Source organism: Durio zibethinus, chromosome 15 (genome assembly GCF_047325235.1).
Source record: "Durio zibethinus cultivar Kanyao isolate XHJ-2024 chromosome 15, ASM4732523v1, whole genome shotgun sequence".
In the NCBI taxonomy this organism is placed as follows: Eukaryota; Viridiplantae; Streptophyta; class Magnoliopsida; order Malvales; family Malvaceae; genus Durio; species Durio zibethinus.
The window spans coordinates 23,706,609-23,733,512 of NC_143176.1; the positions used below are offsets into that span (position 1 = coordinate 23,706,609).

General features: G+C 43.3%; 1 non-coding gene and 4 pseudogenes across 1 annotated transcript; all 5 read right to left on the reverse strand.

The window, feature by feature from the left end:
* Positions 1–8,719: 8,719 nt before the first annotated feature.
* LOC149514806 (25S ribosomal RNA) lies at positions 8,720–11,842 on the reverse strand (annotated as a pseudogene).
* Positions 11,843–12,070: 228 nt separating this feature from the next.
* LOC149514807 (5.8S ribosomal RNA) lies at positions 12,071–12,226 on the reverse strand (annotated as a pseudogene).
* A 289-nt stretch (positions 12,227–12,515) lies between these two features.
* Positions 12,516–14,316, reverse strand: LOC149514808 (18S ribosomal RNA; annotated as a pseudogene).
* Positions 14,317–21,852: 7,536 nt separating this feature from the next.
* Positions 21,853–25,195, reverse strand: LOC149514809 (25S ribosomal RNA). Its single transcript, XR_016328426.1, has one exon. It is a non-coding gene; the product is annotated as a 25S ribosomal RNA (ribosomal RNA).
* Positions 25,196–25,423: 228 nt separating this feature from the next.
* On the reverse strand, positions 25,424–25,579 carry LOC149514810 (5.8S ribosomal RNA; annotated as a pseudogene).
* Positions 25,580–26,904: the final 1,325 nt, after the last annotated feature.

Sequence of the window (26,904 nt, forward strand, 5' to 3'; positions counted from 1 at the left end):
ATGAGGAGCTAGCCCAGAATAGTGGTATGGGCAGTGATCAAGACTCAAGAGGCTTAAGCACAATGTTCATGTTTGGTCAAATTAAACCACTCCTAGATATAGGCATCAGTAAGTGCTTATATGAATTTACAAGTCATAAAAATGGCATTAGCATGGCAAAAATATGAAGATGTGCATAAACCCACCTATTGCTCAGTTGTGGTACGCATGGTGCATGGCTCAGGCCTAGGATACTTGCATGTGGTGCATAGCCCTACATGTGCTGATGGTGGTCAAAGCATGTGCCAAGACCAAGGGTGAACATGTCCTAATAGTGGTCGAAGCATGCACATGTGTCATAGTTCGTAAGCTGGTCTAGCCCAAAGGTTCTCTCCATGTTGAGCAATTCTAGTTTTAGTGGGACAAGGTTCTATAGCTAGATGACCAAGTCTTAAGGCCTACAAAAGGTGCAGGTTGTGGGGAACTAGCCTAAAACAGTGGTATGGGTAGTGATTAAGACTCTAGAGGGTCATACACGACATTCTTATTTGGCAAAATTGAGTGAAGCCTAGGTGTGGGCATTGGTGAGTCTTAATTTGAATTTACGAGCCATAAATATGGAATTAGCATGGTAAAAATATAAAGATGTGTCTAAACCCACCTACCGCCTAGTCATGGTGCACATAGTGCATGGTCTAGGCATAAGACAATAGCACGTGGTGCACATGGTTGAAGCATGTGCCGAGACCAAAGGCCAACATGTCCTAATAGTGGTCAAGCCATGTGCATGTGTCACAGTTCGCAAGCTAGTCCAAGCCCAAAGGTTTTCTCTAAGTCAATGAGAAGTTCCAATTCTAGCGACATAGGGTCCAATAGCCAGAAGGACCAGGCCTTGAGGCCTACTAGAGGCCCAAGTCATAGGGAACTAACCTAGAACAATGGTATGGGTAGTGATCAAGACTTCAGAGGCTCAGGCATGGTGTTCATGTTTAGCAAAATTGAGCCAGACCTAAGTGCGAATGTTGGTGAGAGCTTATATGAATTTACAAGCAATAACAATGACATTGGCATGACAAAACTATGAAGATGCTCCTAAACCCACCTACTACCCGATCGTGGTGCACTTGGTGCATGGCCGGAGCCCAAGATACCTACATGTGGTGTATGATGCAACCTATGTTATTGGTGCTCAAGAAAATTTTCCACACAAAAGGCTAGCATGTGCCAATGGCAATCAAAGCATATACCAAAACCAAGGGCCAACTTGTCCAATGGTGGTTGAGTCATGTGCATGTGTCATGGTTTACAAGGTAGTCTAGGCCCAAGGGTTCTTTTTGAGTAGAGGAGCAGTCCCTATTCTTATGGGACAAGGTCTAATAGCCATGGGGACCAGGCCTTGAGGCTTAATGAGGCCCAAGTCATAAGGAACTAGCACAGAACAATGGTATGGGTAGTGTTCAAGACTCTAGAGGCTTAGGCACAGTGTTCATGTTTGGCAAAATTGAGCCAGGCTTAAGTGTGGTTGCTAATGAGTGCTTATATGAATTTACAAGCCATAAAAATGGCATTGGCATGGTAGAAACATGAAGATGTGCTTGAACCCACCTACTACTTGATCGTGGTACGAAAGGTGCATGGCTTGGGTCTAGGATACTCGTGCGTGGTGCATAGCCCAACATGTGCTGATGGTGGTCAAGACATGTGCCGAAACCAATGGCCAACATGTCCCAACTGTGGTCGAGGCATGTGCATGTGTCATGGTCTGCAAGCTGGTCTAGGCCTAGGGATTTTTTCTAAGTCATGGAGTAGTTCTAGTTCTAGTGGGATAGGTTTCAACAATTAGGGGGACCAAGCCTTGAGGCATATAAGAGGCACAAGTCATAGGGAACCAACCTAGAACAGTGGTATGGGTAGTGATCAAGACTCTGGAGGCTCAAGCATGATGTTCATGTTCGACAAAATTGAGGTTCGCCTTGGTGTGGGCATTGGTGAGTGCCTATATGAATTTACAAGCCATAAAAATGCCATTAGGACAGTAAAAATTTGAAAATGTGCTTGACCCTACCTATTGCCCAGTAGTGGTGCGTGTGGTGCATGGCCCAGGCATAGGATACCCTTGCATAGTGCACGGCCTAGCATGTTGCAATGGTGTTTGAGGGAACTACCTACACAAAGGGCCAACATTTGTCAATGATGGTTAAAGCATGCACTAAGACCAAGGGCCAACTTGTCTCGATGGTGGTTGAGTTATGTGCATGTGTCACAATCTACAAGCTAGCCCTAGCCCAAAGGTTCTCTCCAAGTCAAGGAGCAGTTTGAGTTCTAATGAGACAAGGTACAACAATCAGGGGGACCAAGCTTTAAGGCCTATAGGAGGCCTAGGTCATGAGGAAGTAGCATAGAACAGTGGTATGACCAGTGATCAAGACTCTAAAGGCTCATACACAGTGTTCAAATTTGGCAAAATTAAGCCATGCCCAGGTGCGGGCATCCTGCAGGCCAGGCCTTGGCCTCACGGGCTGGCCTGCAAGCTGTGCAAGCGTTCTGGCCTTGTCTCCTAGGCCTTGTGTGTAAATACCCACCAGAGCACCTGGTATGCGGGCCTCAACCTCTAGCTTTTGTGCTGGTGTGCCTAATGTGCCTGGCACACCCACCCAGGGCATGACATTCTCCCCCACCTGATTGCGCAATGCCTTTGTTGTGTCCTTTGCATGGTATTGCCTGATCTGATCCCCAAACTACCATAAGTCCTCTGCTGGTTCCTAGCTCGCCTCACTGTCTGAAAGTCCCTTCCACACACCAAGTACTCTTGTTTTGGTTGGTAGTTTTTTCGTCTCACCTCCTGATCAGCTAAGATGCTGTGGATCTCCTTCTCATAGAAGGCCTTTGCTCCCAATGGTGCACGCTTTGACTCTGCCCGTCCTGGATCTCCCTCATCCTCATGGAACGGCTTGAGCATGCTTACATGGAACATCGGGTGTACCTTCAGCTTGGGTGGCATATTCAGCTTGTAGGCAACCTTGCCTACCCTCTTGACTACTCAAAAAATTCCCTCATACCTCCAAACTAAGCCTTTGTGCAGCCCCCTGTGGCACATAATGGGATGCAGCTTCACCAACACCAATTCTCCAACTTGGAACTGCATGTCCTACCTATTCTAGTCTGCCCACTTCTTTGACCTCTTTATCGTCTTATGTAGACAAACTTTGTCCAAGTCAATTTGCTCTTGCCATGCCTTGGCAAACTTGTATGCTGCTAGATTCGGCCTTGTATAACCTACAGTAATCGATCCAGATGTTAGTGGTTGTTGACCTGTCACAACCTCGAATGGGCTCTGGTTCATTGCCTCACTCCTTTGCAAGTTGTAGGAAAACTACGCAACATCTAGCTGCTTTAACAAGTCCCTTTGTGTGGCACTCACATAGTGCCTAAGGTAGACCTCCAATAGTCCATTCACATGCTCAGTCTGCCCATCGGTCTGCGAATGCATGTTGGTGGAAAAGTTCAAGTCTGACCCCAACAGTTTGAACATCTCAGTCCAGAACCTGCCCGTGAAACGCCCATCCTAATCACTAACAATGGTCCTCGGCACTCCTTAGTTCTTAACCATGTTTTTTAGGAACAATCAAGCTGCCTCTTCGGGTGGGCACTCTTTGGTTGCTGTAATGAAGATTCCATACTTGGAAAACCTGTCCACCACTACCATGATGCTTCCAAACCCCTCTACCTTGGGTACACCAACTATAAAGGCCAAAGAAACACTCTCCCATGGTCGTTTTGGCACTGGCAATGGCTCTAAGAGACCGCCTGGTTTCTTGAGCTCCACTTTGTCCTGTTGGCACACAAGACAAGTCTTCACATAGGCCTCCACATCATCCCTTATGTGCAGCCAGTAGTATCGGTCCTTTAGCAATGCCAAGGTGCGGCTCACTCTTGGGTTTCTAGCCCACCATGAATCATGACACTCTTGCAAAACTTTCTTGCGAAGCTTTCCATGCTGCAGCACAAACAATCTACTACCCCTGGTGTACAACAAACCATCATGCACCCAAAATCGCCTACTCTTACCTTGCTAGGCATACTCCATAAGAGCCTTGGCTGTAGGATCATGCGTAAGTCCCTCCTTGATGTGCAACACCAGTGACCCCTCTGGTTGGCTAATGACAGCAAGGTTAGCCTTCTTGCTTAGGGCATCTACCACTAAGTTCGCCCGCTCTGGCTTGTACTCAATCTGGAAATCAAATTTCGTAAAAAAATCTTGCCATCTCACCTGCTTGGGGGATAGCTTCTTCTGTGTTGGGAAGTAGCTAGTCACCACATTGTCCATCCTAACCATGAACCTTGACCCCAACAGGTAAGGGTGCCAAGTACGCAACCAGTACACCACTACAATTATCTCCTTCTCTTGAATCATGTATATAATGCATCAGATTCCTGCTCTCGAACGTGACTGGATGTCCCTCCTTGCATCAACATGCCCCCTATGGCAAAGTCTGATGCATCCATATACACCTCATACGGCTTGGCATGGTCTGGCAAGGCCAAGAATGGCTCCTCGGTCATAGCCTATTTAAACCTATCGAAGGCTTCCTGCCACCTTGCGCTCCACTCCCATGCTCTCCCTTTCTTGAGCAAGTTAGTTCAATGGCGTGGCTATTACTGAGTGACCTTTGATGAAGTGCCTATAGTAGTTGACCAGCCCAAGGAATGACCTCAACTCAGTGACCTTGGCTGGTGGTTCCCACTCTAGGATGGCATGCACCTTGCCTTCATCCATGCGTATCCTACCACCTCTCATTATGTGGCCTAGGAATGGGATCTCCTGCTGGGCAAATGAGCACTTTTCCCTTTTGACAAATAGCTTGTGCACCCACAACACCTCAAACACCTATCTCAAGTGGTCTACATGCTCTCCCAAAGTCTAGCTGTAGATCACAATGTCATCCAAATAAACAATAACAAACCGATCAAGAAACGACTGAAGTACCTTGTTCATAAGGGTGCAAAATGTTGCTGGGGCATTCGTGAGTCCAAATGGCATAACCAGGAACTCATACGAACCATACCGAGTGACACATGCTGTCTTGGGCTCATCTCCCTCTGTGATCATGACTTGTTAGTAGCCTGACCTCAAATCCAGCTTAATGAACCACCTTGCGCTCCCAAGTTGGTCGAACAAGTCCGTAATAAGTGGGATAGGGTACTTGTTCTTGATAGTCAGCTTGTTCAAATCCCGGTAGTCTATGCATAGTTGCACTGACCCATCATGCTTGCATTGGAATAGAATCGGTGCAACATATGGTACCTTTGATGGCCTAATGAAGCCAGCATCAACTAACTTTTTGAGCTACTTCCTTAACTCCTCCAACTTTGGTGGGGACATTCGGTAAGGGGCTCTAACTGGCGGCTTGGCCTTGGACACCAACTCAATCTTATGGTCCACCTCTCTCTTAGGTGGTAGCTGGTTAGGCAGCTTTACGAGCATCACATCACTAAAGGTTTTCAGCACTTTTAGCACCTCCAAGGGTGACTCGGTCTCCTTCTCCCTTGGCTCCTCATACTTCAAGGTTGCCAAGAAGGTGTCTTCTTCTTTGCTTATCACCTTGGCAAATTGGATGGCTGACACCACCTGCGACCTAACTCTAGACCCTCTCTTCAATGGTACTAGGCATTGGCACCGTGCATCCAAGATGCAAATGCAATTAGCAAAAGGCAGAAGGAGGGCGTTAATCCTAACAAGGAAATCCAACCCAATCACAAAGTCATAGTCATCAAGGGGTATTACCTCTATGGTTTCCTTGCCTTTCCAGTCTCCAAGCTGCAACTCCACTCCCCGCGCTACTCCAATGGCTGGAACCTCTTTGGAGTTCATTGTTTTAATGGTACCAATCCCTTTCTGCACTTTTAGTTTAAGCTTCTGGGCTCCATCACCTAAAATAAAAAGATGTGAGGCACCTGTGTCCACCAGTGTGCTCACCTTCTGACTCGCAACCATCAGATCCATAAACATCAAGCCCTTTGGCTTGCGACTCCCCTTACTCTAGACAGCATTGAGCACCAACAACCTAAACTTTGCTGCCCCTATCTCTAGCTCCTCGTCAGACTCTTTGTCTACAATAGCCAGCTTGCCCTTCTGTGGGCAATTACGTGCTATATGGCTCCCTCCTCATAGGTAGCATGCTAGTGGCTCTCGGTCCCCCTTTGCTTTCCACTTACCTGCTGGTGGCTTCCTCTCACCATCTTTGGTTGAACGGTCTTGGTCCCCATCCTTGGACTCCCGATCACAATTTTTCCCCTTGGACTGCTTCTTTCGATCCCTCTTATCCTTGCCCTTACCCTTGGGCTTGGAAGATTCGAACTTGTTCAAAGGCTTAAACTCTATAAAGGACTCAACAGTAGTCATGGCTTTAACCAAGTCATGAATTCCCCTCCATTGTAGCTCATACTTCACCCATGGCTTCAGCGCATCCATGAAAGCAAATAAAGCATCATTCTCACCTAGATCCGAGGTCTGTAGCATCAGTTCAAAAAATTTTTGGACATACACCCTTATGTCCCCTTACTGGCTCAGCCTGCGTAACTTTGTCCGTGCCTCATCATCGGCATACTCCGGGTAAAATTGCTCTCTGAACTCTTTTTGGAACTCTGCCAAGGTTCTAATCTTGGCGCTCCATTGCCTAACATTATCACACCTGCGCCTCCACCACAATAAGGCTACATTAGTGAGATACATAGCAGCGGTGCTTACCTTTATTGCCTCATCCTGTATGCCCATGGCCTAGAAATACTACTCCATACCCTATAGGTAGTTGTCTACTTCTTTGGCCACCCTAATTCCCTTGAACTCTTTAGGCTTGGGGACATTCATCCTAGACTTAGACACTTCAACAAACATGCCATTCCCAATGACAATCTTGCAAGCAATGAGCTCACTGGTGAGCTCCTCTATCCTCCTGCTTAAGGCCTCCACCATAGCCTCCAAGGTCTCATTCTTTTGGGTGATCATGTCCATACCATTATTGAGAGCAGCTTGCAACTCGCCACTGAGCTCCTCCTTCATGGAGTCTAGCACTTCAATGTGAGTCTCCACATCCTCAAGCTTTTCTTGCATGTCGCCCATCCTCACTTCCACCTCGGCCAGTCTACTGTACATGGTAGACCAGATGTCTCTCAAATTGGCCTTCTTGCCTCTTCCACGCCCCTGCTCCTAGGCCTCTAGTTGTTGGCTAGCAACATCACTCTGGGATGCCATTTCCTCGACTGTGATCTAACCTAAACAACACAAACATATAGAACCGAACTTACTCTAATACCAACTGTCACGGGCTTTGACCTTAGACTCAGAATCTATATGGCCTTAGGCTTGGAATCACTTCTTTGTAGCCTAAGTCAGTTTAAAACACCAACGTACGGGCACTAGAACAATGGGAAGGGCTGAAGAAATAGGAAAACAAGATAGCTTGCTAGAATACACTTTGTATTCATTGAAACAAAAGTGTTTGATGACGTACAAATGAGGGTAAAGCAGCCTTCTATTTATAGTTGAGGCTCTAGCTACACTTAATGGCAATATCCCTAGAATCAAGGCTAAAATTAAGGAATTACAAAGATTACAATCAATCAGGATTCTAACTCTTGAATTCTAGGGTCAACCAAATCTACCAGGAGGCTCCTCCTGATCCTGCAGGCTTCTAAAAGATCTTGCGTATCTCCCACCTTAGGCCCCTCTGGATGTGGTGCGGGCATCCTACAGGCCAAGCCTTAGCCTCATGAGCTGGCCTGCAAGCTGTGTGGGCATTTTGGTCTTGTCTCCTAGGCCTTGCGTGCAAATACCTGACAGCGCACCTAGTGTGCGAGCCTCAACCTTTGGCTGTCATGCCTTGGGCGGGTGCACCAGCATGCGCACCTGAGGTTGAGGCCCGCACACCAGGCGCACTAGCGGGAATTAGCACACAAGGCCTTGAAGGCAAGTCCAGAACGCCAGTACAGCCTACAGGCCAACCCGTGAGGCCAAGGTCTGGCCTGCATGATGCCCGCACGACATCTAGTAGGGCCCAAGATGTAAGATATGCAAGTGGATCTTTTGGAAGATCCCAGGATCAGTAGGAGCCTTCTTGCAGATCTGGTTGACCCTTAGAATCAGGAGATAGAATCCTTATTGATTGTAATCTTTGTAATTCCTTGTTTTTTGCCTTGATCCTAAGGATTTAGCCATAAGTGTAGCTGGGAGCCTCAACTATAAATAGAGGGGTGCTCCACTCTCATTTGTACACCATCATACACTTCTGTTTTAGGCAGACTTAGGTTACAAGGAGGTGATTCCAAGCCTAAGGCCGCATGGATTCTGAGTCTAAGGTCAAAGCCCGTGACACCAGCATTTAGCTTTGGTGTCTAAGGTAACATCTCACACTAAGGGGCCAGCATCTATAGATGGTGTTGGATGTGATTACCTATACCAACCAAAGGCTAAATGCTGTTGATGGTGCTCATTGCAACAACCTAGATTGGGGCCAGCATGTGCCGATAGAGTTCGAGGCAAGTGCTTGCACCAAAAGTGAGCCTATCACTGTAAGAAATACTAAGAGCATTCAATTGTTGTTTACTTGTATGCTCAAGAAAGGGACATCATCACCCGACTAAATCAATTGCAATGGAGAACACCATTCATCCCCAACCTAGTGAGGTGTGGTGAAAAAAAAAATAAAGTGAAAAGACTTTAATGGCTATGGTGGGGGGAGGGGTGAATCAAGCAACAAAATGGTTGAATCTTAGTGGATCGTGGCAACAAGGCCACTCTACCACTTACAATACCCTATCGTGTATTTAAGTCATCTACAAAGGATTTTTCCCACCACTCGATGGGAATTGAGCTCTAAGGAGGCCCGTATGGCTTGTTTGCTATGGGTGTTACACCTATGACATGTGCCCTTCAAGGCGTAGGCTCTTACTACTAGTCGACAATTGGGTGACAGATGCATGTGTCCCTTCTAACCTAGATTCTAATGTAAAGGCATTCAGTCATAATCAAGTGCATGGTAGCTTCATGCCACTAGCTTTTTAACCAAGTGGGATAACCAAATATAGGAATCAACGATTCCTCTCATATTAGGTTGAATTGTTATTGTGATGCTGCCATTTTAGTAAAACTAACCTATCTCATAACAGGGTAAACTTAGCTCACATTCCTTATTGGGGGGTGAACAATCGAACACTTGGTGAATTTTGCTTCACAATGATAGGAAGAGCCAACATTGAAGGATTAAAAAGCAACTTCACTATGAACACTTGTCTACCATAAGACAGTTATCCTTCTGTTAACTTTTCTGACACCTCTAGCTTCAAATTCTGAAAGTCTACAGGATTAAAAAGCCATGCTTTCATAGTTTATTCGTATTGGAAATCAAAATCAAATGAGCTTTTATCTTTTTGTTCCATTTGAGATTTCTATTCTATTTGAGCTCATCTTAGGACACCTGTATTATCTTTTAATAGATGTGTTACCCCAGACAAACTCTCCACTTGACAATGTCTTTTACCTTAATTAACTAATCAAGGTTAGCCGTAGGCCAAATATAAGGGGTTCTGCCTTGCCTCCGATTCATGGAATAAGTAAAATAATGTTAAAAGTTATGGTATTTCAATTTTGACTTAGGGCTTCCACTTATCCTACACCTCTTAATTCATTTCAAAGGTTGCACTAGAGTCAAGCTGAATAGGGTCTTCTTTCCCTACTAATTCTACCAAGCCTATTCCTTTGATTGTGGTTTCATTGGATAGTAGATAGGGACAATGGGAATTGTGTTAATCCATTCACGTGCTCACTAATTAGATGATAAGGCATTTGGCTACCATAAGAGAGTCATAGTTGGTCCTGTTGTTTACCCTCACTTGGTTGAGTTCTTCACTTTGACATTTAGAGCACTGGGCACAAATCACATTGCATGAGTATTCGTAGGGACCATTGTAATGCTTTGTTTTAATTAAATAGTTAGATTCCCCTTATCTGTATCAATTTTGAGTTGACTATTCATTACTCGGGGAAAGCCCTCAAGGAAGCCTTTCCAAGTCCATCCTTTATTGGCACACAATGACCCACTATTGCCATGATACCAGTTCGAGTAGTACATCAACAGCCGATGAGTTTGGGATTAGGACCCCGTGCCTGGCCCTCAAAGCCAATCTTTTTCTTGAGGCTATGGATCCATTTTGTTGACTTCCTAATATTGCTATCAGCCTATGCATCCTGGTTCAAGAATTTTAACTTGATTCACTTTTAAAGTTCACATTGGACACACTATTGAATAGGCTTCCCCCATCTCTTAGGATCAACTAATCCATGTGCAAGTGTAATTCACATGGGAACCTTTCCCCTTTTCAGCATTCAATGTTCTCATTTGAATATTTGCTACTACCACCAAGATTAGCATCGAGACTACTCTACGGGGCTCATGCCCTAAGTTTTGCAGTGACCACCATGCCCTTCTACTCATTAGGGCCGACCTTTGCCCTTGTCCTAATAGTTGTGTATAGGTCGCATGTTTAAATGCCATCCATTTTTTAAGCTAGTTGATTCGATAGGTAAGTTGTTACACACTTAGAAGATTTCAACTTTCGTGACCCTTATCCTATTATGTTAATCAACCAACACCCTTTATAGGTTCTAGGTTAGCACACAGTTGGGCACCATAACTCAGCTTCCAGTTCATCCCTTATTGCCATTTTTGCTTACCAAAAATGGCCCATTTAGAACTCTCGATTCTGTGGCACAGCTCAATGAAGTAGCTGTACCATCCTACCTATTTAAAGTTTGAGAGTAGGTTGAGAGCATTACACCCTTGATGTCTTTAATCATTGGCTTTACCCGATAGAACTTGCTAAGTGCTCTTGCTATCTTGAGGGAAACTTCAAAGGGAACTAGCTACTAAATGGTTCAATTAGTCTTTCACCACTAAACCCAAGTCAGACGAATGATTTGCACGTTAATATCACTATAGGCCTCCATCAGAGTTTCCTCTAGCTTTACCCTACTCAAGCATAGTTCACCATCATTTTGGTCCCAACAGGCATGCTTACACTTGAACCCTTTTCAAAAGATCAAGGTCAGTCAGTGGTGCACCTATGAGGGATCTCACCAATTAGCTTCCTTGCACCTTATGGGTTTTCTAGCTTATTGACTTGCACACATGTTAGACTTTTTGGTTCATGTTTTAAGATAGACCAGATGGGGAGCCTACAAGCCAATATCTTGAGAATGCGAGTGCCAAGGCACACTAAGATGACTTGTGTTGCATTCCAAAATTATAAAAATGACATCTCTATAGGCATATTGAAAGCCCAAGCTTAGGCTGCCACCATGACCCGTATCGATCCATGCTTCGTGCCTATCTACAGGTCGGCTCTTGCGATTCTATGTTTGACCAAGGTGCATAGCCAACCCCCATTTATTTCCCTTATAACAATTTCAAGCACTATTTAAATCTCTTTTCAAAGACCTTTTCATCTTTCCCTTGCGGTACTTTTTTGCTATCGGTCACTCACCCGAATTTAGCCTTGGATAGAATTTACTGCTCAATTTGGGTTGCATTCCCAAACAACCTGACTAACAGGTTGCACCTTATTGTAGGATAGGGTCTAGGCATAATAGGGCTCTTACTTTTTTTGATGCCTTTTTTCAGGGGACTTAAGCCTGGTCCGCCATTAAAGATGCTTCTTTAGACTACAATTCAGATCTTAGGGGTGCCCGATTCTCAAACTAGGCTCTTCCTAGTTTGCTTGCCATTACTAGGGAATCTTGGTAAGTTTCTTTTCCATCACTTATTGATATGCTTAAACTCAGTAGGTAATCTTGCCTGACCTGGGATGGTAATGCAAGCATAGATTGAGCGATGTAAGGGGCCGATGGGGTCTAGATAGACAATGAGTGCATGTCATAGGAGATGAGGCACATCAAGAGCTTTACCATTGATGGTTGGTGCAATCATTGCCAAGGACTCACTTTTGGGCCAACCATGATCGACGAGATCATGGGAGGCCATCTTCTACCCCTTCACCAAAAGCCCAATGGGTAATGGGGTGAAAGGGCAACAACATATGGCACTCAAGTAGACGTGTCCTTGGCCCAATGGAATAGGAAGCAACTTGCATTCCAAGATTCAATGATTCATGGGATTCTGCAATTCACACCAAGTATCACATTTTACTACATTCTTCATTAATGAGAGAGCCAAGATATCTATTATAAATAGTCATTTTGGTTTTCATGATAGAAAGAGTTATGGTGTCGCCCTCACACACATCGCAAATGGGATGGCAATGGCACACACGCTCTTTTTCATTAGGGTTCCTTAGTGTGATTCATGTCAAGGGTTCATTATTCAGCCATAGGCAATGATACCAATCGTGTCACCCACTTAGAAGGCAAAATGAATCAACTGATGTACATGCACAAGGCTGAAAGGGGCTTAGGGCATAAATGCACCCTCATCCCTAGGTGTTTCATTAATGTGTTTGTGGGTCATTCATTGAGTAGGTTTCGACAATGATCCTTTTATAATGTCACCTATGAAAACCTTGTTGCAACTTCTTCTTCCTCTAAATGATAAGGTTCAATGGACTTCTTACAACATCTCTGGTAATGAACCATCCACATCACCATGATCTAAACACTTCATCAAACCATTCAATCGGTAAGAGCAATAGGCGATGTGTACAAAGGACAAGGACATAGTCAACATAATCTGAAAACTCACGTTTACTAAGAATTCCTCATTAAAGACTAACAATTACAATGATCTATCCCCATCACGGTGAAATTTCAATGATTATCAGAGCCTATCAACAAAGGCTATAGACTTGTTCAATACATCAATGTTGTGTATGAGTAGCCTAGAACATCTATGGGTGTCATAGACCTGTTATTCCCTCAAACTTCCTTGGCTTAAATGGCCATAGTCCTTTTAAAAAGCTAGCTATGAAGAATTACCTCCATGTAGCTAGTTAGTAGGTTAAGATCTTATTCATTAATAGAATTAACCAGACAAATCACTCCACCAACTAAGAATGGCCATGCACCACCACCTATAGAATCAAGAAAAAGCTCTCAATCTGTCAATCCTTACTATGTGTTGACCGAGTAAGTTTCCTCATGTTGAGTGAAATTAAGCTATAGGCTCTACTCCTAGTGGTGCCCTTCTATCAATTCCTTTAAGTTTTAGCCCTACGACCATATTCCCCTTGAAACTCAAAGACTTTGATTTCTCATAAGGTACCAATAGAGTCTTAAAAGTAACATCCATTGATCCTTGGTCAGCATCATTTATGGTAGAGACTAGGATGGTATCTGATCATGTTCTAGCCCCAAACTTTCATTCTTGATTAATAAAAATATCCTTGGTAAATGCTTTTGTAGTTGTTCATCTCTTATAAATCCAAAAATTTCACTTTTAACTATGAAATACAAATCCCCTTGATTGTCTCTGTTAATCATTACTCTAATCTTGAAGGCTAATACAATAGGACCAAAATCCTATGATGTTATCCCATGCTAATGCATACAAGCAAGGGCCTACTTTAAGCACTTTAATTTCTTTAAAGTAGCAGTGTCAGAGGAATGACTCAGCTAGTTAAGGCCAAAGGCACATCGCTAGTAGTAAGGACAAGTAAACCGATGCTTATTGTGAGGCAAAGCAAAGGATTTAACCCTAACTCTAACTATGAGCTTTTTAACTATAATAACTTAAATTTATGCTATTGGAGCTAGAATTACTATGGCTACTGGCATTAGACTTGCCTTCCAATGGATCCTCACTAAGGGATTTAGATTGTACTCATTCTAATTGTTAGACTCATAAAGCTCAATATTGTTATTTATTGTCACAACTCCCTGTGTCAAGATTGGGTAATTTTTGCTCCTATTGCCTTCTTTGGATGTGGTAGCTATTTCTCAAGCTCTCTCTCCAGAATCAAACCCTAACTTTCCATCACTCATCACCACCATAGTAGGCCACTATCCTAGCATCGAAACTTCATAAGGCAAAAATTTGAATGATGCGTTGCTAGCACAGCACAAAGGCCATGCAATCCATAAAGTTATCATGAATCATCAAAACAACGAGCAAAGCTAGTGTCGACATTTTATCTAATAAATGCATCCCTTTTAGAAGTTGAGGTTTCTGCACGTATTAGCTTTAGTATTACTATGCTTATCTGAATAGTAGATACCATCAAATAAACTATAACTAATTTAATAAGCCATTCACAGTTTCACAATCTGAATTAGTTTATAACACCACATAGGCCTCAACACACCAACAAAGCAGTGAAGAGAGCCAACATGGAGTACAAATGTCTTGCATGTTAAGCACATAAAATGCATAGCATTAGATGAACAAGGTTGACAGCCCATGCCCACAAAATGTTCCACATCTAAGAGCACTATCGAACACCAATGCACCAATGTAGCCATGGAGGTTTGGGTGGCATAATTAGGTCATGAGGCATGATTGAGTTTTAACTCTAGCCCCTAAAGACATAAGATTGATGAGGGATGGCAAGACATCTGGTTTCCATTGATTTTGGTATGCGACATAGGATCCTAATTGCACCCCCAAGCTATGATGACCACATAGGGGTAGATTGAAATGGATGATGGGTCAATACTTTGATGCATCAAGCTTGGAGCCTACCAACATGCACAACTGTAGCACCACTCCTATACCTATTACTACAAGTGGTAGCATCCATACAAACTGGTCTATAACCCACCCAATCGATTATTCGATGAGCAAGCAGATGAAACCATGTACGAGGCCATGCCACAACTGCTCAGCATGGGAAAAACAAAAGCAATGTGCATAAGATTGCCCCTGCCATCCAATAGGCAACAAAGGCATAATTGGGTCATGTGACATGATTGAGGTCTAACTCGTAGCCCCTAACGACATAAGATTGATGAGGGATAGCAAGACATCCAATTTCCATTGATTTTGGTATGCGGCATAGGATCCTAATTACACCCCTAAGGTATGATGACCACATAGGGGTATATTGAAATGGATGATCAGTCAACAGTTTGATGCATCAAGCTTAGAGCCTACCAACATGCACAACTGTAGCACCACTCCTATGCCTATTACTACAAGTGGTAGCATCCATGCACACTAGTCTGTAACCCACCCAATCAATTGTTTGATGAGCGAGCAGATAAAACAATGAACGAGGCCATGCCATAACTACTTGGCATGGGAAAAACATAAGCAATGTCCATGAGACTGCCCTTGCCATCCAATAGGCAACAATGGCATACACCACCAACGCTTAGTCTAGCCAGGACTATACATACAAACTCTATTGTCACCATTCGAAAAAGACATTGGCCGATTCAGGAACTTGTTCCTAGGGCCTTGGGCAGCATCAACTGCATGCACGGGCTCAATTAGGCCTAGCCATTTTTGTGGTCGATGACAAATGACCATGATATTACCAAATACCTGATAGACTAGGCTAGACCAAGCCTATAACCATAGCTTCTACTTGCACTAACCTAAAGAGCCATTACCTGATTCACAGACTTGGTTTGGGGTTTGGGGTAGCATCAACTGTAGGCATCAGCTTGAGCTTGGCATAGCCAAGCCCTTTTTACTATGCATGCCAATTGGTTAAGGCCATGGGTGCCTACGAGTCACTAAAGCAACCAATCATCAGACAACATGGCCAAAAGGCATACATGGCCTAGATTTTGCTCTAGGATGTTATTGCGAATGTACATAATGATAGGCCCATCATGAACACCTAAAGAGCATGAGAGATTTTATAGATGTACTAGTAGTAAACATTAAGGGGTTTAAAATGGGGGCACTTTTTCCAAACAGGCATATCCCATAGCAAAGGTCTGTATGTACTGATGGTGGTCAAGGCATGTGCCCTCACCAAGGCCTAGCATGTGCTGATGGTGTTTGACGTAACTGCCAGTAGCAAGGGTCAACAAGTGCCGATGTATTTGAGGCAACTACCTACACTAAAGACCATCTTCTGTTGATGCTAATTAAGACATGTGCTCACACTAGGTCCAAATTGTGCCAATGCTAATCGAGGCATATGCTTGCACCAAAGGTTGGCATGTGCTCGCACCAAGGGCTAGCATGTGCCAATAATGGTCGAGGCAAGTGCCCATACGAAAGGCCAGCTTGTGTCAATGGTGGTTGATGCAAGTGCTCATATCGAAGGCCAGCTTATGCCAATGATGATCGAGGCATATGTCGTACCATGTGCTAACATGTGCCATTGATGGTCAAGGCCTTGGCTAAAGTTTGATTCTAGGCTACGGTACACATGCTAGCCTTGAGCATGTGTTTTTACCTAAGGCACAATCTTTGGAGCATCATCGGAGAACCTGATCGGTGGCATTAAGGGTTCTGACGATTAGGGGTGGAGGGCCAGGGGTGTGTGCACATGATGTGTGATGGGTACTAGTCTTTGGCCCCTATATTGGTCTCCTATCCCCCAAGGAACCTTGACAACTCATACCTCCTTTAAGAGCATAAGAGCTTTTACAAGTTCATAGGCAGTAGCCATTCAAGTGTCTGAAATAGGGATGCTTTTTCCAAATGGCCACAAAATCTTTTACATTTCAATTTTTTAGCTAAATTTTTTATGAATGCCAATAAAAATAAAAGCGTCACGTACCAAACTTAGAGCCAAAAATCCTTTTAAAAAACTTTCAAAAAATCTTGAACCATGAAAAATTCCAAACATCATAAAAAATAGAAAACAAGTCATCTTGCCATGAAACTTAACATGGAAGCTTAAGGGACCATTATAAGAATTTACAAGCCATAAAAATGGCATTGGCAAGGTAAAAATACAAAGATGTGCTTGAACCCACCTACTGCTCAATTATAATATGCAAAGTGTGTGGCCTAGGCCTAGGATACTCACATGTAGTGCATGGACCAACATGTGCTAATGGTGTTTGAGGGAACTACCTACACAAGGGCCAGCTTATGCCAATGCTAATCGAAGCATGTGCCAAGACAAATGGCTAACAAGTCTCGATAGTGGTTGAGGCATATGCATGCACTGAAGGTCATTTTATGTTAATGGTGGTTGAGGCATGTGCATGTGTCATGATCCACAAGCTAGTCCAAGCCTAAGGGTTCTCTTTGAGTCAAGAAGCAGTTCCAGTTCTAGTGATACTAGGTCTAACAAATAGAAGGACTAGGCTTTGAGGCCTGTTGGAGGCCTGAGTCATAGGGAACTAGCATAAAATAGTGGTATGGGTAGTGATCAAGACTTTAAAGGCTCAAGGATAGTGATCAGGTTTGGCAAAATTGAGCCAGGCCTAGGTACAAGTGCTGGTCACTTTAACCCATGCTGTCAACACTTTCGGTGCTTTTCTTAGTTACCTGCAGCACCCTCTCTTGTGAAGAATTTGGTTGTACTATAAAACTCATGTTGTGGCACTCTATTGCCATTGGTTTCCCTTTATCATCTTTTCAAGAGGTCCCAATCCCTTAGCAGTCTCGACTAGCACCTGGTTGCTTTTCGTTGGGCCCCTTCTAAGGTTGTTTACCATTGCCGCTTTGCTTTTGGACAACCTTTCTTCCCATTTGATGGTTGAAAGCTTTGGGCATTCCCTAACCCAATGTGAACTGGCACAAAAATAGCAACTCATGGGCCCCATGCCTTTACTGATAGTTTGTTGATCTTACTAAATCTAGGCCTCCCTATAGCCTTTTCTTCGGTGTCTCCCCTACTCTTTTCTTTTTCCTTTGGCCTTGAAAACTTGGTGCACTCAACTTAAGTCAATGATTCTATAGCAAATCTAGCCTGACTCAACTCTTGAACTCCTTTTCATTATAGTTTGACCTTGACCTATGGCATTAGTCTATTAATGAAATGCTTAAGCACCTTCACTCTTGGTCATAAGCTTGTATTGGCAACCACAGTAGCTCGTAATGTAACATGGTCAACCTTGAGCCTAGCTAGCTCTTCTCACAATAGTCACCATGTACTCCAATGCCTCATTACATTGCATGAGCTTCTTTAGTGCCTTATTCAAGGGTCCTTTAACATCTCTAAACCAATCTATTATTTGTAAAATAGCCTCTAACACTTCACTAATCGAGTGCTTATTGGCATATATCTTTCTAAAGCTTTCCCCTACTTGTTTGTAGGTGGGCGCTACTCAAGCACCTTTTTTTGGCCTCTTGTCTGGTTTTCCCTAAACATGCTATAGCCCAAAACATGCTTGCACAACATACCACAGTGCTTGCACACCACACTAGGATGCCCGCATGCAAGTCCTCTAACTTGCACTAATGCCAACTCTGGCTCTTCACACCAACTTTAGCTTTTACTACAACTCTGGCTCCTCATGTCTTGAGTAGAGATCTGTTGCACACTCTAAACCAAGGCTTTAGTCACCACCTTTGGTTTGATCCAGGCTTTGATACCCCCTAGTATTTCATTCTACTGCGTACTCCTAGCTCCCCCAAACTAAACTTTGATTCAACTTGTCATAGGTTGAGAATTAAGCTTCAATATCGCATACCTCCATAACTGGGGAATGAACTCTTCTACATCCTAAATCAGTCTAACACAAGAAATAATGCATGATCACTTTAGACTATGGGGTTGGTTGGCCAATACATTGCAAAACAATAGGGCACAACAAGTGTTTGAAAAAAGGCTAAAAAAACAACATAAAGTTTAAGGCAAGAGTAAAGATGTTATTACTCAATGGTTCTAGTGTATGCGTAATGAGGATGGGGGGCTCTCTCTTTATAGCTGAATCCCTCTTATAATCAGAGCCTAAAATACATTCTTAAACTCTAGAGCTTACAATCTTTGATTTTAGGGGATTTGGTGCTATTGCACGATCTTTGACTTGTTATAATCATGCTAAGCACTAAGCCTTCTAGAAGCCCATAAATATAATCCTTTTAAGACTATGTTTATACAAGCCTAGACTTGGGCCTGACTATGCACCCATACCTTGATCATTAGTGCTCCTGCTTGGGTCTAACTGGATGCCCACCCATTGTTCACTAGTGCCTGTCCTTAGGCCTAGCTCAATCTTGGCTAACCTTATCCTCTTTCCTAAGCCTCTAGAGTCTCGATCAGTACTCACCCTATTGTTTTAAGCTAGTTCCATGTGACTTGAACCTTTAATGTACCTTATGGCCTAGTCTTTTAAGCTATTAGACTCTATCCCATTAGAACTTGTACTGCTACTCAACTTAGAAAGAACCCCTAGGCCTGAACTAGCTTGCAGACCATGACACATGCATTGAAGGTCATTGGGTGATGATGGTGGTCGAGGCATGCACATGTGTCATGATCTACAAGCTGGCCCAAGCCCATGGGTTTTTTTTAAGTTAAGGAGCAATTCCAATTTTAGCGAGATAGGGTCTGACAACTAAGGGGCCAAGCCTTGAAGTGTACTAGAGGCCTAGGTCACAGGGAACTAGCTAAGAATGGTGGTATGAGTAGTGATCAAGACTTCAGAGGCTCAGGCATGGCTTTTGAGTTTGGCAAAATTGAGCTGGGACCAAGTGTAAGTGTTGGTGAGCACTTATATGAATTTATAAGCCATAAAAATGGCATTGGCTTAACAAAAACATACAAATTGCTTGAACCCACCTATCATTCAATTGTGGTTCCCATGGTTCATGGCCCAAGCCCAAGATAGCATAACCCAGCATATGCTAATGGTGTTCAAAGAAACTGCCCACACAAAGAGCTAGTATGTGCTGATGATAGTCGAAGCATGTGCTAAGACCAAGGCCTAACATGTCTTGATAGTGGTCAAGGCATATGTATGTGTAATGGTCTGCAAGCTAGTCTAAACCTAAGGCTTCTCTCTGAGTTGAGGGATAATTCTAATTCTAGCAAGATAGGGTCCAATAGCCATGATGACTTGTTCTTAAAGGCCTACTAGAGGCCCAGGTCATAGGGAACTAGCCTAAAATAGTGGTATGGGTAATGATCAAGACTCTAGAGGCTAGGACATGGTGTTTATGTTTGGCAAAATTGAGAAAATCCTAGGTGCAGGCATTAAAGAGTGCTTATATGATTTTACAAGCCATAAAAATGGCATTGGCTTTGCAGAACTAAGATGTGCCTAAATCCACCTATTGCTCAGTTATGGTGCACATGGTGCATTGCCCAGGCCCAAGATACGTATGCATGGTGCATGGCCTAGCATGTGCTGATGGTGGTTGAAGTATGTGCCAAGACCAAGGGCTAACATGTCCCAATGAGGGTCAAGGCATGTGCATGTGTCTAGTCTGCAAGCTAGTCAGGCATAGAGGTTCTTTTCAAGATGAGATGCTATTATAGTTCTAGTAGGATAGGGTCTGACAGCCAGGAGGACCGAGCCTTGAGGCCTATTAGAGGCCAAAGTATGGGGAACTAGCCCAGAATAGTGGTATTGGTAGTGATCAAGACTCTGAGGCATAAGCACAGTGTTTATGTTCAATAAAATTGAGCCAGGCCTATGTCCAGGCACTAGTGAGCACTTATATGAATTTGCAAGGCATTAAAATGGCATTGGCATGGAAGAAATATAAAGATGTGCTTAAGCCCACCTATTACTTGGTCATGGTGCGTATGGTGCATGGTTGATGCTAGGATTCCTGCACATGATACATGGCCCAATATGTGCCAATGGTATTTGAGGGAACTGCCCATACAAAGGGTCAACATGTGTTGATAGTAGTCAAAGCACATGTTGAGTCCAAAGGCCAACATGTCTTGATAGTGGTTAAGGCACATGCATATGTCACAGTCCACAAGCTGGTACTAGCTTAGGGGTTCTCTCTAAGTCAAGGAACAATTCTAGCTTTAGTGAAACAAGGTCGATAGCTAGGGGGACCAGGCTTTAAAGCCTATTAAAGGCCTAGATCATGGGGAACTAGCCTAGAATAGTAGTATGGGCAGTGATCAAGACTCTAGAAGCTCAGGCATGGTGTCTAGATTTAGTAAGATTGAGCCAGGCCTAGGTACGAGCATTGGTGAGTGATGCACTAACACACAGTCAGACCCAAGTGCAAACACTGATGATCGAGGTGTGAGCACATGGCCAAACCTAGGTGTGAGCATGCCTGAATACAGTCATAGGAGGAGCAGTATATATTGGCTTCTAGAAGGCCCAATATTGTAGCACAATCTTTGATGAGTTAGAATTATGCTAAGCACTTGAATTTTGTACACTGACTTAAGCAAATGGAGTCAATTCCCTATCCAAGGCCACACAAAGTTTGGCTTAAGACCAGAGCTCATGACACATGCACCGAGCATCATTTAATGCCAATAGCGATCGAGAGGCAAGTAAGTGTCTTGGATGGAGGGGTTATGGTACACATGCCACACCAAGTGCCAACATCTACCAAAGAGGTGTTCAAGGTAACAACCTAAACCAAGGGCCCACTTGCATAGATGGTGGTGGAGGTAAGTACCTATGCCAAGTGCTAGTATCTGGTAATGGTGTCCTAGGCAACATCCCAAACCAAAGGTCCAACATCTGCTGATAGGGCCTAAGGCAACAATTTGTTTGCATCTATCAATGGTGTTGGATGCGATAGCCCACACCAACCAAGGGCTAGATGCTGTCGATGGTGTTCAAGGTAAGAACCTACACCAGGAGACAGTGTGTGTTAATAGAGTTTGAGGCAAGTGCCCTCACCAAGGGCAAGGCCATCCCTATAACAAATACCAAGGGCATTCGGTCCTCATTTACTTAGAAGCTCGAATGTAGGATTTCATCACCTGATTGAATCAATTGCAATGGAAAACATCATTCATCCCCAACCCTAGAGGGATGCAGTGTAAAAAAATAAAGTGAGAGGACTTTGGTGGGTGTGTAGGGGAGGGATGAATCGAAGCAACAAAGGATTGAATCTCAATGGATCATGATAGCAAGGCTACTCTACCATTTACAATACCCCATTGCATATTTAAGTCATCTTCAAAGGATTCTACTCATCGCTCAGTAGGAATTAAGCTCTAATGAGGCCTGCATAGCTTGTCGTAGCAGGGGCTGCACCTATGACACATGCCCTTGGGGGCCATACATCCATGCTGTAGGTCTGCAATTGCATGATGGGCACATGCATCACTTCTAGCCTAGATTTTGACTTAGAGGCATTCAATCATAATCCAGTGCATGATAGCTTCTTGCCCCTAGCTTTTCAACCAAGCACAATGACCAATTGTGTGAATCAACAGTTTTCTCATTCTAGGTTGAATTACTATTATAACATTGCTATCAATAGGGTAAAACTAACCTATCTCACAATGGTCTAAACCTGGCTCACATTTCATATTAGTGGGTGAATAATCCAACACTTAGAGAATTTTGCTTCACAATGATGGGAAAAGTTGACATCGAAGGATCAACAAGCAATGTCGCTAATGAATACTTCATTGCCACAAGCTAATTATCCCTATGGTAACTTTTCTAATGCCTCTAGCTTTAAATTTTGAAGGCCTAAAAGATCAATAGGCCATGCTTTCAAGGTTTATATTTGTACTAGAAATTATAATGAAATGAGCCTTTTCCCTTTTATTCCACATGAGATTCTTGTTCTCATTGAGATTATAATAGGACATTTGCATTATCTTGTAATAGATGTGCTACCCTAGTAAACTCCCCACTTGACAATGTCTTTTGCCTAGATTAACTGACCAAGGTTGGCCTTATGTCTAAAAGAAAGGGTTGTGCCTCACCTCCGATTCATGAAATAAGTAAAATAACATTAAAAGAAATGATATTTCAATTTTGTTAGAGGGCTCCCACTTATCTTACACCTCTCAAGTCATTTCAGTTAGACTAGAGTCAAGCTCAATTAGGTTTTCTTTTTTGCTGGTTCTGCTAAACCCGTTCCCTTCGTTGTGGTTTTGCTGGATAGTCGATAGGGACAATGGGAATCTTGTTAATCCACTCATGTGTGTCACTAATTATATGTAGAGGCATTTGGCTACCTTAAAAGAGTCATATTACTCCTATCATTTACCTCGATTGGTTGAATTTCTTCACTTTAACATTTAGAGCACTGGGTAAAAATCACATTGAGTGAGCATCCCTAGGGACCATAGTAATGCTTTGTTTTAATTAAATAGTCGAATTCCCTTAGTCCGTAACAATTTTGAGTTGACTATTCATCACATGGGAAAGGCCCCCGAGGGAGCCATTCCTAGTCCATCCCCTAACCTCCACGCATTGAATTACTCTCACTGTGGGGGTAGCCTGAGTAGTGCATTGGTAGCCAAAAGGTTCAAGACTGGGACCCCTACGCCCAACCCTTAGAGCCAATCCTTTTCCCAAGGTTAGAGATCCACTTTGCTGGCTTCCCTTACCTACATTGTTCCATTGACTAGAGCTTGCTCAATTTGGAAACCCATGCAATTATGAGTACAATTAGGCATGAATAACACTCACTCCTCCATATTTTCAAGGGCTGCTAGGGCAAATAGGATATAATGTGACATGCATTACTTTTTTGGCCAATGGAACCTACCTCCAATTGAGTTGTTTCTAGTGTGGGCAGGTCATTAAATAGAAAACATAAATCTTTCTAAGGCCCTAATCGATGTCTTTAGAATCCCTAATGTTGCTATTAGCCATTGTGTCCCAATTTAAGAATTTTAACTCAATTTCCTTTCAAAGCTCATGTTAGACCCATCTCTAAGGATCGACTAACCTATGTGCAAGTGCTGTTCACATATAACCTTTCCCTTCTTTGGCCTTCAAAATTCTCATTTGAATATTTGCTACTACCACCAAGATTTGCACTGATAGTCTCTTTGCACAAGCTTGCGCATTAAGTTTTGCAGCAACCATCATACCCTCCTACTTATCGGGGCTTGGCCCTTGCCTCGATGATCTAGTATAGATCATGTGCTTAAGCGCCATTTATTTTCAAGGCTAGTTGATTTGATAGGTGGGTTGTTACACACTACTTAGAGGATTTTGACTTTCATGATCACCATCTTATTGTCTTAATCGACCAACACCTTTAAGGGTTCTAGGTTAGCGCATAATTAGGCACTATAACCCAACTTTTAGTTCATTATGTGTCGCCAGTTCTACTTACAAAAAATGGCCCACTTTGAGGTCTCGATTCCATGGAGTATCTCAATGAAATAGCTACATCATCATACTTATTTAAAGTTTGAGAATAGGTTGAGGGCATTGTGCCCCAATGCCTCTAACCATGGCTTTACCCAATAAAACTCGCTAAAGGCTCTATCTATCCTAAAGGAAACTTTAGAGGGAACTAGCTACCAAATGGTTCAATTAGTCTTTCACCCTTATACCCAAGTTAGATGAATGATTTACACATCAGTATCATTATGGGCTTCCACTAGAGTTTCCCCTAGCTTAGCCCTACTCAGGCATAGTTCACCTCAATAGGTAAGCTCACACTCGAACCTTTCTCAGAAGATCAAGGTCGGTCGGTGGTGCACCTATGAGGGATCTTGCCAACTAGCTTCCTTGCACCTTATAGGTTATCTGGCACGTTAACTTGCACACATGTCACACTCCTTGGTCTACGTTTCAAGACAAGCTAGATAGGGAGCTCGTAAGCTAATGCTAGGAGCACATAAGTGTCGAGGCATGTTGAGATGATGTGTGTTGTGTTCCACGATCATAGCAGCAATGTTTCCATGGGCATATCGAAAGCCTAGGATTGGGCAGCCACTACGACACATGTCAGTCAATGCCCTAAGCCAATCAATGGACTAGCTCTCACCATTCCACATCTAACTGGGGTGCATCATCATCCCCCATCCATTTCCCTTTCGATAATTTCAAGCACTCTTTGACTCTCTTTTTAAAGTCCTTTTCATCTTTCCCTCGTGGTACTTCTTCACTATTGATTTCTCACTTGTATTCAGCCTTGGATAAAATTTACCAACCGATTAGGGCTGCAATGCCAAACAACCTGACTCGTAGATAAAGTCTTATGTTGCAATAGGATCCAAGCATAATAGGACACTCACCCTCTCTAACACCTTTTTTTAGGGGACTTAGGCCTAGTCCACCATTGAGGACGCTTCACTAGACTATAATTTGGACTCCAAGGGTTCTCGATTCTCAAGCTGGGCTTTTTCTGGTTCACTCATTGTGACTAGGAGAATCTTGGTAAGTTTCTTTTCCTTTGCTTATTTATATGCTTAAACTCAACAAGTAATCCTACCTTACCTAAGGTCACGATGTGAGCATCGATTGAGTGATGTGAAGGGTCCAATAGGTTCAGTTGGATGAGTGCATGTCACCGGAGATGATTCATACTAGGAGCTTTGGCACTGATGGTCACAGGGCTTTGATTGCCAGGGACTAGTTTATGGGCCAACCACAATAGACGAGATCACTGGAGGCCATTTTTTGTCCTCTTACCAGGAGCCCAATGGGTGAGAGGTTAGAAAGGGTGATGATGCATGATAGCCAGGCAGACATGCCCTTGGCATAATGGCTAAAGGTGCAACTTGCATTGAAAGAATTGATGGTTCATAGGATTCTACAATTCACACCAAGTATCATATTTTGTTGCATTCTTCATCGATGTGAGAGTTGAGATATCCATTGTTGAGACTCATTTTGGTTTTTCATGACAAAATGAGTCATGGTGCCACCTGTGTATGCACTCCAAATGGGATGGTGACAGCACACACATTCTTTTTCATTCCAGTTTCTTGGTGGGATTTATGTTGGGGGTTTGTTATTTAGCCCTGGGTGATGATACCAATCATTTCACATGCTCAGGAGCCAAAATGAATCAACCGTCATGCATGTCTAAGGCCAGAAGTGGCATGAGACTCAGGGCATGGAGGCATCTTTGCCCTCTCAGTGTTTCATTAAAACATTTGTGGGTCCTTTGTTATGGTGATCTTGGAGCTATTTTGATGGTGATTGATCGGTTCTCTAAGTACGCCACATTCATTCCCACTCACAAGTATTGTACAGCGGAAGACACAGCTTGACTATTGTTTAAACATGTGGTCAAATACTGAGGCCTCCCTCAAAACATTGTAAGTGATAGAGATCCAAGATTCATGGGGTCCTTCTAGAGAGAACTTTTCAAGATATTGGGGTCCCAACTCAATATTTCCTCAAGCTACTACCCTTAAACTGATGGTCAAATGAAACAGTTCAGTGGATTACTAGAGGAATACTTAAGGTAGTTTGTTCAAGCCAATCAGAAGAACTAGCCTTCGTTATTGGACGTTGCTCAACTCTGCTTTAATTCCAACAAAAGCTCTTCCACTAACAAGAGCCCATTTAAGGTGGTCACCAGACAATTACCAAGGCTACCCCATACTTTCTTGGAACAATATGGAGGGAAAATCCGAGAGCCTTCAACCTCGACAAAGAGTGGAAACAAAACACTAAGATCACCAAGCCTAGCTGGAGAAAGCATTGAAACGAATGAAGAAATGAGCAGACAAAGGTCACAGGGTGTAACGATTCCAAGTTGGTGATTTGGTTCTTATTCGACTAGTTTCTGAACAAACCAGGTTCTTAAGAAAGAGAGATCGTAGACTAGTACGCAAATATGAGGGTCTAGTGAAGATCCTTTCTAAGGTGGGAAATGCCTCTCACAAAATCGACCACCAAAGTGGATGAAGGTGCACCCAGTATTCATGTGAGCAACCTAAAACCTTTTCATGCAGATCCTATAGATGCTAGCCGAAGGGAGCTAACTAGAGCCGTCATTACCATAAGCCACCCTCAGAGCATCGAGTTGAAGAGATCTTAGCCGACAGGGAAACCAAGGTATCACGAAGACTAGTTCATGAATACTTAGTGAAGTGGGAGGGATTAGAACTAGAAGAAACCAACTGGGAAAGGGAACACGACCTCCAAAGATTCAAGAGGAATATTAAAGAATTTTAAGCCAGCAAGTTGACAAAGACATCGAT